Here is an 11,774-nt window from a genome sequence, read left to right on the forward strand (position 1 = left end):
CATTCTGTCTAAAAAAAAACTGTCCTATTTCTATTTGTCACTTTGACATACATGGGTAGTGGGAGGACATCAATAGCATTTTTTTTTATTTTTTTAAGAATTTTTATCACAACCATAATCCTAACTTCAGCTCCCAGGCCTTGCTTTTCTCATAAAGAATGGAACTTCCGGCAGTGGCTCAGGAGGAATTTTCTTGGAATCTGAAGGACCCAGGTTCGATTCCGAGCTCTTCCTGACTAAGTGTCGTAGTGTGTTTTGCAACCCATTTTTTCACCCAGTGTCAATTATCTAATGTAATCCTGGGCACTACACTTCCTCTGCCAACCTGGGGAGGCAGCGGACTGACCTCATGCTTCCTTCTAGGCATGAGGAGTCCAAGCTGCTTCTTTTCACCTGACAGCCGGGGAGAGTTTCCCCGGCAGGACGTAGCGCGTGGAAGGAACACGTTTATTTCCGACCAGTTCCTTTCCCCTCCATCAGGCGCCCTGGCTGGGGAGGTAGTTTAGAGACCAGGATTACTGTTTTTTTTGTGAGGGTACCTACCCTATGGGACACGGGGAGAACATGCAAAGTGTCGAAGTGTCCTTGAGTAAGACACTGAACCCCTGACCGCTCCCGATGAGCGCTTTGGATAAAAGCACTATATAATGCAGTCTATTTACCATTCATAACTTTGAATTGACCAGTGGATATAATTGAACAGTGGATATAATAATGTTTCATGGTAGGGGGAGGGGCTCATCCAGGACTGTTTGTACAGTGTCATAGATGTGACACTTCATCGATTAAACTACGACTCAACTATGACTCTGTGAAACAAACTGCAGCAATAAAGCTACTGATACACAGCGCGTCATGTTTGTTAATATATTGTGCAGAGTGCACACATGCCTCATTTCTCTTTTGTTTGATCTAAATTCGGACAAAATAAAAAAACAAATACAGGCGGCGAACCCTGGTCCTGTCACCCACCGCCTGTTACAAAACAAATGAGAGGTGGAGCAAAATAGGGGATAGCACGCCAGACTAACCTACCCTGACGCCCAACTCTAACCTACGACTAACCCTAACCCCAATTTGAATCTCTTACTTTCTTAGCCAAAAGTCTGGTTTTCTTGAAAGGCCACAAGGTCCCCCTGTGGATAGTCTCACATGCACGCACGCACACACACACACAAACAAAATACAGCTGTATGTAGCGCCTGGCTGGGAGGGAGCTTGTCGGTGCTTGTGGACACTGTGATTAACCCATTTTGGGCGGGAACCTCTTTTGGTGTTTTAAACATTATGTTATAATTTAGCTATTGAAAAATAGCAGATCTACAAGCTTGTAGGTCTGCTATTTTTGAAAAATCGTGAAAATATTTATTTCAGAAAACTGGAGGATTTAGAAGAATTTCTTTAAATTTCGAGGTCAGGCCTAAATGGGTTAATGTCTGACACACACTCTGGAGCAGATGTGTTGCTCAGCTCTTCCCTCCAGAGGGAAGAAGACGCTCATGTTTTATTGCAGTTTTATCTAAAATGACATCCCAGTCAAAACAGTGACACGACATGCTCCGCTGTCACCACCGCCACGTCTCCCCAAGCTGTCACTGCTGTGGTGGCGAAGCCATTGACCCTGACAAGGGGCTAGTCGTCAAATCAAGGCCAAACACTACCCAATCCAAAATGTCTAATTGCCAGGAAATCCCCCCCCCCCCCCCCCCCCTCCTCCTCTCCAAACTCAGACCAGGTGAATGCTACATCATGTATTTGAACTCCCAACTAGGGCATTAAGCAACTAGTCGACCTTGTTGGTACTAGTTGACTAGTTTTTGTTTTTTCTCGATCTTGTAGGCCTCAAGATCAGGTAGATTATAGTTATAGACTAGTCACCAATGTACACAGTTTATAAATGTGCAAATATTAATTTCCACAAAAAACAAAACACTACACTACATAATAAATAGCTAAACAACTAGTCGACTAGTAAACTAGGCAACTAGTAAACTAGTAAAAATGACTAGAAGTGAATGCCCTAACTCCAACAAACCCAAAGCTCCCGGTGAATGTGTCATGTATTTGAACTCCAACAAACCCAAAGCTCCCAGTGAATGTGTCATGTATTTGAACTCCATACCAAGCCAAAGCTCCCAGTGAATGTGTCATGCATTGGGGAGGTTACACACAGTCCCTAGTACATGCCTTAGCATGCATAGGGAGGTCTCCACCGAGATGAAGGGATCAACTTATAGCTCTGGGAGTCGGTTTGTTTCCTCAACAGCAGCAGCAGCAACACACTCGTTTCACCTGGAGTCCCCACGGGGCTACTGTTTTCACCCTACACTAAATATCACCCCACGGGGCTACTGTTTTCACCCTACACTAAATATCACCCCACGGGGCTACTGTTTTCACCCTACACTAAATATCACCCCACGGGGCTACTGTTTTCACCCTACACTAAATATCACCCCACGGGGCTACTATTTTCACCCTACACTAAATATCACCCCACGGGGCTACTGTTTTCACCCTACACTAAATATCACCCCACGGGGCTACTATTTTCACCCTACACTAAATATCACCCCACGGGGCTACTGTTTTCACCCTACACTAAATATCACCCCACGGGGCTACCGTTTTCACCCTACACTAAATATCACCCCACGGGGCTACTGTTTTCACCCTACACTAAATATCACCCCACGGGGCTACCGTTTTCACCCTACACTAAATATCACCCCACGGGGCTACTGTTTTCACCCTACACTAAATATCACCCCACGGGGCTACTGTTTTCACCCTACACTAAATATCACCCCACAGGGCTACCGTTTTCACCCTACACTAAATATCACCCCACGGGGCTACCGTTTTCACCCTACACTAAATATCACCCCACGGGGCTACTGTTTTCACCCTACACTAAATATCACCCCACAGGGCTACCGTTTTCACCCTACACTAAATATCACCCCACGGGGCTACCGTTTTCACCCTACACTAAATATCACCCCACGGGGCTACCGTTTTCACCCTACACTAAATATCCTCACTGGTCTTTGATCAGCAAACACAACACAAGAACTAGGGATGCACCGAAAGGGAAATTCTTGGCCGAAACCGAATACCGAATATAGGAAACAGTTGGCCGAAAACCGAATATCCGAATATGATTAATATTATCCAATTCAGACCGGACATCGAAATGAAAAAAAAAAAGTCTTCTGAAAGAATATATATTCAAAGATTTGTGCCGCATTTTCACGAATTTTCAAAAATAGCAGACCTACAAGCTCGTAGCGCGCCACTCGGTGGCTATGTAGAGCTGCTATTTTTCAATAGCTAAAGTATAACATAATGCTTAGTTAAAACACCAAAAGGGGTTCCCGTTCAGAATGGGTTATATATCGTTTTTCCTACCATTGCTGTGGTACCTTAAAGCTACCTGATTTATGGCAAAATAAATGGTTATGGCAAAACTTTGACTGAGGTGCTGCCATCGGGCAGCCTCTAGCTTTTCACCAGAGGAGAAAAACGGAATTTATTAATTTTTTTATGCAAAAAGCGTTAATAACACCGGCAGACTCTTCACAAACTAGAGCATGTAAATATGAAATACATGCTAAAACATGTAGCTAGGTGTAATGTTAGAGGCCACAGAAGTGAACCGCGTTTCGACCTACAAGCCAGGTCTTCGTCAGGGTCTGATAGACTTTAAACCGTAGACAAGGTCAAGGTTTCTTTATTTTGTCTCCCGAAGGAGAAATTTGTCTTGGACCCCAAGGACTCGCCCTGCAGCATATAGATACAGATACAATACAATACACAATACAAGACAACAAAGGCACACAGTGACCCGTACAACATTAAAAAACCACACACCACCATACCTAGTGCAAAAGAGGGGAAGAACATCACTTCAAAACCTTCGACCTACCCTGTCTGCCCTCTGCAAGGACTCTGTTAAGCCAGGAGTGTGATTGACAGAGGGACAAAGGAATGCTTGTACCTATTATACTTGCACGCATGGACCTCGTACCTCCTACCTGATGGCATTAGCCGATACTCGGGTACCGTATAGTTAGTACATGGGAGGGGTCGGACACAATGTTCTTAACCTGTCCAATGGTGGCCTGCTCAAAGATGACCTGGGGGGTGATCGGAGGTGTAGACATACCCATGATCTTCCCTGCCATTTTGGCTAATCTAAGGATCTCAGATTTGCAGATTTGTTAGGTTTCCAAACCAACTGGTGATACCATACCTTAGAATTGACTCTATACTAGCTCTATAGAAGATCAGCATTATGTTTCTACTTACAGCAAAAAGTCTGAGCCTACGGAGAAAATGAAGGCGCTGGTGTACTTTTGCACACATACTTGTCACATGGGAGTGCCAGCTCATATCACAATACATGTGCACTCCTAGATATTTATAGGAGGTGAGGTGACCCGTTTGATGTCATGACCATGTATGGTGATGGTGGTGTGGTCACCCATAGACCTGGGATCCACTACAATCTCCTCAGTTTTCCTTACATGTAAGTAAAGCTTGATTTCGACTGCAGCTTTAGCACCACACCACACTGCATCATTGTAATGTAAGGACATAATGTATTATAATGCATCAACAACTATGATAATCTTCGTTCCTACTCTCACCTATGGTCCGTTCCTACTCTCACCTATGGTCATGAAGTGTGGGTCATGACCGAAAGAATAAGGTCGCGAATGCAAGCGGCCGAAATGAGTTTTCTTCGACGGGTGGCTGACATCTCCCTTAGAGATAGGGTGAGAGAGACTCGGAGTAGAACCACTGCTCCTTTGCCTGGAAAGGAGCCAGCTTAGGTGGTTCGGGCATCTGGTTAGGATTCCTCTCGGGCGTCTCCCTAGGGAGGTCCTCGAGGCGCGTCCCACTGGGAGGAGACCCCGGGGCAGACCAAGGCGCAGTTGGAGGAAACACATCGACTCACTGGCCTTGGAACATCTCGGGATCCCCCAGGAGGAAGTCACTAATGTTGCTCTGGAGAGGGAAGTCTGGAACACTCTGGTGGAGCCCCCGCGACCCGACTACGGATAAGCGGTTGAAGATGGATGGATGGATGGACAAATGTGATCTTGTGATGAGGTCATCACATTTGGGCACATTTGGGCAATTGGCTATGGCTGAATTTAGCCCAAGGAGTGTTTATGGGGCAAAACTAATGCTTGGAATGGGTTCAGAATCATGAATAACCCCTAGTTTGACATGTCACATGCTACAAAAGCATAATAATAATTATGCTGCGTGGGTGGAGCTTCATTTCCATCCACCAGCGGTCTAAAAACCAGGAAGAGACGAGCGGCTTTTTGCCACGCATGGAAGCCCAACCCCCTTTCTGAAACCAGCTCCTCGCCACTCGCCCTACACACTTGCCCTCGATATGCGCGTTCACGCGAGGCTGCACCATATTAATCCATTGAGACCTGGAACACATCCATGTCACGTTAGCGTTTAACCACATTAACCATTAACCCATTTTGGGTGGGAACCCCTTTGTGTTTTAAACATTATGTTATAATTTAGCTATTGAAAAATAGCAGATCTACAAGCTCATAGCGCGCCACCGAGTGGCGCGCTATGAACTTGTAGGTCTGCTATTTTTGAAAAATCGTTAAAATGTGCCTCAAATCTTTCCGAAAATTGTCATGATTTAGAAAACTTTTTTTTTTAATTTCGACGTCAGGCCTGAATGGGTTAAGTGTCGTCCAAAACCAAGCAGCCTTGAGTGGAAGTGGCTTATAAAGCCCTCAAGAGCGAGTCTGTGCCGATCTAGACTCGATTGCCTTGTGCAGCCCTGCTCTCTGTCCGCATGGAAACCGCGACCTACAAATGTAAGTACCACCACAAATAAATGATAAATAAACTCCTCCTAAACAATCTTCATCTGATGCAGAATAGACAACGCTCCAACTGATGTTCACAAGGGCTCTTTATTTACCCCACCGTGAAAAAACTATAAATGAAACCACACAAACAAAACAACTTTTAACACAATGATTTATAAACACCATGACATGTCATTTTTTGACAGTCACGCTTGTATTTCCTTTTTCCATATTAATGAAATCCACATGTCACACAAACATACACGATGCAATGCAATATAACTGTACAAACAAAATAACAGGTAACACAATTGCATGATGGTAACCATGGCAACGAATGGTGTCTGTTTCCTGTTTCTGCACAAGGAGGGCGAGTGTATTTCCAAACATTTTTTTATACCCAGCACCCTAATCAAGGGAACTTGATTCAGCTGGAGGGACCCAGCTCCCGAGAGCACTTCAAGTCAAGGGACTGGTTTCAGAAAGGGCCCAAGTGTGCTTACGCCCATTCAGTACCACTTTGACACCGCTCAGCCCATTTTCCTTGTAGTGGAAACGGTGGCACAAGTAGGCGGTGTGTGGTGGAGTGGCGAGGCCATGGCAGTGGAAATCGGTATGTAGGCTTTTGAGTATTTTTGCATCCCCTAATAATCAGTTCATAAGAGAGCAATTATTTCAGATAATGACAATTAACTATGTTTGCAAGTCAGAATTGTTTTGATGCATCTGCATGAATTCATCTTGTTGGAAAGAACAGTGTAAATGTCAGATCTTGTCACATTAGGTAATCTGCTATTTCCTCCTACTTTGGTCATCGTTATGAACGGCCATCTATTCTAAACTACAGTAAAGTCATACGAGATTGCATCATCCGTTAGATTGTGAATATCATGTTCCTTATTCTTGTCCCATTACGTCCTGGTCTGTTTGTGTCTCATATCTTCTGCTCACATCATGCGTGTCCAGCCCAATATGTATTCCCTGCGTGCGTGTGTGCGTGCGTGTGTGCGTGCGTGTGTGCGTAATAAACTTTGTGAACTTGTCTCATGATACTGGCTTGTTGTGTCATATTGTTCTCCCGGCCAGGCCGGCCTGTCGGTTTTCCACAGACTCCAGAGCATTTCTGAACTGTCACTCACCACCCAGTGGTGTTGTTAGGACAACACCGAGGGTCTCCTAAATCAGGGGTTCCCAAACTTTTTCATGTCAAGGACCCCCGAATTGACCCCCATTTGAAAAGATATGCCAGGGACCCCCATAAGAGACGATTTTTACGGCTCGTCTAGCAGTGATTCTCAACCAGTTTAACCCATTTTGACCTGAGATCAGATTCTAAAAATGTCTTCTACATCCTGACAGTTTTCTGAAAAAGCTATGTTTCTATGTCAGTCGTTCTTTGATTTTTCAAAGATTCTACAAGATCTGCTATTTTTCAATAGCTAAATCATAACATAATGCTAACACCAAAAGGGGTTCCCGCCCAAAATGGGTTAATTTCAAGGACCCCCAGTTTGACATGCATTAGTCTACGGACCCCCATTTGATGGCATTTCTATCTCTGGGACCCCCAATTTATATTGTAAAATCAGCTAAACTATCATTTAGCTGGGGACCCCCTGGAACTCCCTCAAGGACCCCTGGGAGTCCCCGGACCCCACTTTTGGAACCACTGTCCTAAATTCACCCAGTACAGTTAGGAGTAGGACAACAACAGTTCTCCTAAATTCACAGCCATACAGTATTTATTTTGAGTTATATTTCAGTGCCTTTTTGCTTTAAACAAAGCCAAAAAAGGCTAAACAAAATGTTAATTGTATGTTAACGCCAAAAACACAATTAAATCGTGAATCGCAATTTACATTTAACTGCTTCATGATGGCGACAGACAATTAGTATTTGGTGCCATCGTGGCATTGGTCCAACAACCCATTGTTCAAGCACCATTGGTTCAACGGACCGACGCCATTAAAACTAAAATGCCTGACCCCCTAACCCCAACCTCACACTAACATACCATTTGTCAAGACCACTAGGACAAGGGAATAATGGTCCACCAGACTAATGGGCAGACCCCCCCATGTCCTTTCAGACAAGGAAAAGTGTCCTAGGAAACAATGACAATTTGTCAGACAGAGAATAGGGTCACATTGAAAGGCCCCTTCCCCAGTTTCACTTCAAATTCTAATGACCTTAAAAAGATTGAAGAAATCACACAGGGCACTAAAGAAAAATTTATGTTTGAGTAACGGTGCCTGTAAGCTTTGAGCAACACGTTCGCTCCCACCTCCCATCAGAGTAGTTTTTGGACATGAGAAAACGTACGTTTATATTGCCAAAGCAAGTGTCAAAAACATGATAAAACAATGTATGACAACATTGGGGAAAGTATGCATGGTCGGGACTCGGGTACTATGTTGTGTACACAGAGCTATGTCACAAACTGGCTGCTAGAAAATAGTTAGGCAGCCTATAAGCTATAAGATGTTGGTATGGGTAGCTTTAGTTTAAAGATTTGAATAGGCTATAAAACTCTTTTTTTTTAAACAAGCAATCTTTCAGGGTTTTGCATTCTCTCAACTACCTTGTTTCACTGAGGAAAACTAAATGAAAACTAAGCTATGATGACTAAAACTAAGACTAAATCTATTGACAATTTTGTCAACAAATAAAAACTAGGCTAAAATGTTAGGAAGGGACTAGTGGACAAGAGATCCAGTCTAAATCATTTTACACTTGGTTGCCTGCTGAAAATAGCCGATCTACAAGCTCACAACGCGTCACGCTGCGACGCGTTGTGAGCTTGTAGATCGGCTATTTTCAGCAAGTGTAAAAACAGTCATTACGACGGCATCAAGGCCCGCCAAAATACATTTTAGTAGACTAAATCAACTGTAGATTTAGTTGATTAAATTCTTATGATATTTAGTCGACTAAAACTAGACTAACAATAAAACATTCCAGGTGACTAAAATGTGACTAAAACTAAATGAAAACTATTGAAGAGACTGACTAAAACTAAATTCAAAATTTGCTGCCAAAAACAACACTCTTAGGGACAAAGAGCAGACAGTGTTTATATGTGCAGTAGATCTACGTCAGAGGTCTGCTCGGTACGGATGCAATTTCAATTATTTCAAAGCAGCTTTATGAGAAACATGCGTTTGCATTGCCAAAGCAATACGTGTCAAAATATAATAAAACTGTATGGGTAAAGTATATGCAGTTGTGAGGGGGTACAGCATTGAGTATACAGAGCTATATGTCACATTGCATCGTTACACAATATTATACACTGTACCTGGTATAAAGCTTTTTGAAACAAATAGCACCAATCTTCCGCAGTCATTTTGACAAATAGCAGCATTTTTCCTCAAAACTATTTCAATAGTATACCTCTGTTTACTATGTTGTACAGTCAGTGGTGGAAAGTAACTAAGTACTTTTACTTAAGTACTGTACTTAAGTACAATTTTGAGGTATTTGTACTTTACTTGAGTATTTCCAATTTCCAGTACTTTTACTTCTACTCCACTACATCTCGGAACCAACGTTTGTACTTTTACTCCACAACATTTATTTGAAAACTTTAGTTACTAGTTACTTTTGGCGATTTTGATTAGAAAACATACATTAACCACTTCAACCCCATACATTTCGGCCATTTGAAAATAGCAGATCTACAAGATCTTGTAGATCTGCTATCTGCAGTAGTCATCATTGACATGAAACAGTTTGGGAGCCACTGATTTAGGATCTGCAGTAGTCCTTATAGGGTGGTTGCATTCCATTGGCTATTAAACCTTATTTTATCGCAGCAGCTCACAAATCTTGATGCTATGTTTGCACATTGTTGTATTTCTCCCAATAGGCGTAGGAGTTTTTTTTTTGTCATTGGTCATAGTTTCAAACTCACTTGGTGTGTGTGTGCGTGTGTGTGTGTGTGTGTGTGTGTGTGTGTGTGTGTGTGTGTGTGTGTGTGTGTGTGTGTGTATGTGTGTGTTAATCTGTAAGTAGCCTATGTGTCTCTGATGTGACTCTTGCTATAGAGTAAGAGTAGACACAGTAGGCAGGTGGTTAGAAAGTGTAACTCTGTTTAAAGTTCCACCACATTTTGTGTGCAGTGGGTGCATAGATAGTCTGTCTTCCCAAAAAGCCATAATGGTTAGTATAGTCCTCAGGGGTGAGGGGGTTAAGTTCCATTATGAATAACCTCTTGTCACAACAGTTCAGTGAGTGAACCGCACACATTGATGTATTTCACCCAGCAGGTATGAGAGTGTTTTTGCCATTAGTCATGGCCCCCTCCCACACCCAGGTATTCTACAGTAGCCTATATATGCCACAGCCCCACTACAGACTGACCCCTGCCATTCCTTCCCTCTCCCTCCCCCTGGGGGAGGTGTAGGGGGGAGGGGAGGGGGGGGGGGGGGGGGGGGATTTCAGCTGTCTGGAATTCCTAACCTGACAGGACACACACACAGTCTTGTCATCAGTAGTCTAGTCTACCAGCAAAGGGGTGGGGGATACCATATAGCAGTTGTCTTCCAGTTCCCTCACTGACTCGCGCAAACCCCCCCCCCCACACACACACACACACACACACACGAAATCTAGCAGTTGGCATTGACTTCAGCAGCCTACTTTACTACTTTCACTTACTGTTGTAAAATGTTGAGATATTTTTTTACGTTACTGGAGTATGTCCAATGTTCGGTACATTTACTTCTACTCCACTACATGATCTCATAGGCAAATATTATACGTTTACTCCAGTAGCCTACAATTATTGGACAGGCAACTTTAGCATAATACGTTTGTAAATGTAGAATATTGTCATGAAGCATGAAAATTATGTTAAATAGCCTACATTTGAAAACTTGTGAGATAGGACATATTCTGCAATCTTTATAATGAGTAGGCTATACTTTCTAAATGTGGTAGGCCTACTTAAAGTAGATACGAATATACTTGTTTTGTACTTTCAAGTACAGTTTGAATTCCGGACGTTTACTTGTAACAAGATTATTTCTATACATTTATGCTTTGATACTTTTACTTGTAGTAAAGCATTAGAGTAGACTACTTTTGTCCACCATTAAACTTGATCAGCAGCATTGCTCACGTCTCATTAAAAAAAGTGATCATATATTGGTGTTGTTAATTAACGCATAATGTCATGCATGTCTCGAACGTTCTATAATTTCACATGAACAGACTATTACAAATAAATAAAGCCAATTAATTATAAAGAGACAACAAAGCTACACAACGATTTAAAAAAGATACTGGGGCGATATTAAGTCCCGTAAATAACAATGTGTAGGATTTAGCGAAAAAAACGGTCAGAAACTGTCAGAAACAAATAAAAAGTACAGTGTTTTGAGTCCCTCCCCACCACGGCCAAAGTAGTTTTCTTCCTACCTGCTTTGAGGAGAAGAGAAGCTCTACAGTTGTCCCAGCGTCCTGCGATCAGGAACATACACACACATCTGGAACCGGTCCGACAGACACTTTACTACCGTGTTGGTGTCTTCTTTGAGAAGGTTTTTTACAAGAACTAAACTAAAGAAAACTAAACAAACAGGGCGAAGAGAGAGAGAGAGAGGAGATCACAGAACAGAACCGAGAAAAGTGATTGATGCCTGGCTGGCTCTCTGCTGGTTGTTCCGGGTTGCTTGCTGTACAGCGGGTCTCATCCGCCCCCTGTGGGAAGGAAGGTTGAAGTGGAACCACCGGCGGCTAGACTGCCCCTGATAGATGGCTCTACTCTGGACTGCCCGTCCTGCTCCTGCTCCCAGCAGGATGGATCAGGGGTGGGCAACTTTGATGGTGGAGAGCAGTGGTGGAAAAAGTACTGTTAGTACTTAAGTATTGTTTTACTTAAGTAAAAGTACCAATACTGCAATTTAGAAGTAC

At 43.0% G+C, this 11,774-nt stretch overlaps 1 protein-coding gene across 3 annotated transcripts in view; it reads right to left on the reverse strand.

The window, feature by feature from the left end:
• Positions 1 to 11,552, reverse strand: part of elmo3 (engulfment and cell motility 3) — a 66,625-nt gene extending 55,073 nt beyond the window's left edge. For all 3 annotated transcript variants that reach the window (XR_013790097.1, XM_079501957.1, XM_079501956.1), the window contains exon 1: positions 11,280 to 11,552. The gene's annotated coding sequence lies outside the window, so the exon portion shown is untranslated. The remainder of the gene's footprint in view (positions 1 to 11,279) is intronic.
• Positions 11,553 to 11,774: the final 222 nt, after the last annotated feature.

This window comes from Electrona antarctica, assembly GCF_951216825.1.
Source record: "Electrona antarctica genome assembly, chromosome: 5".
In the NCBI taxonomy this organism is placed as follows: Eukaryota; Metazoa; Chordata; class Actinopteri; order Myctophiformes; family Myctophidae; genus Electrona; species Electrona antarctica.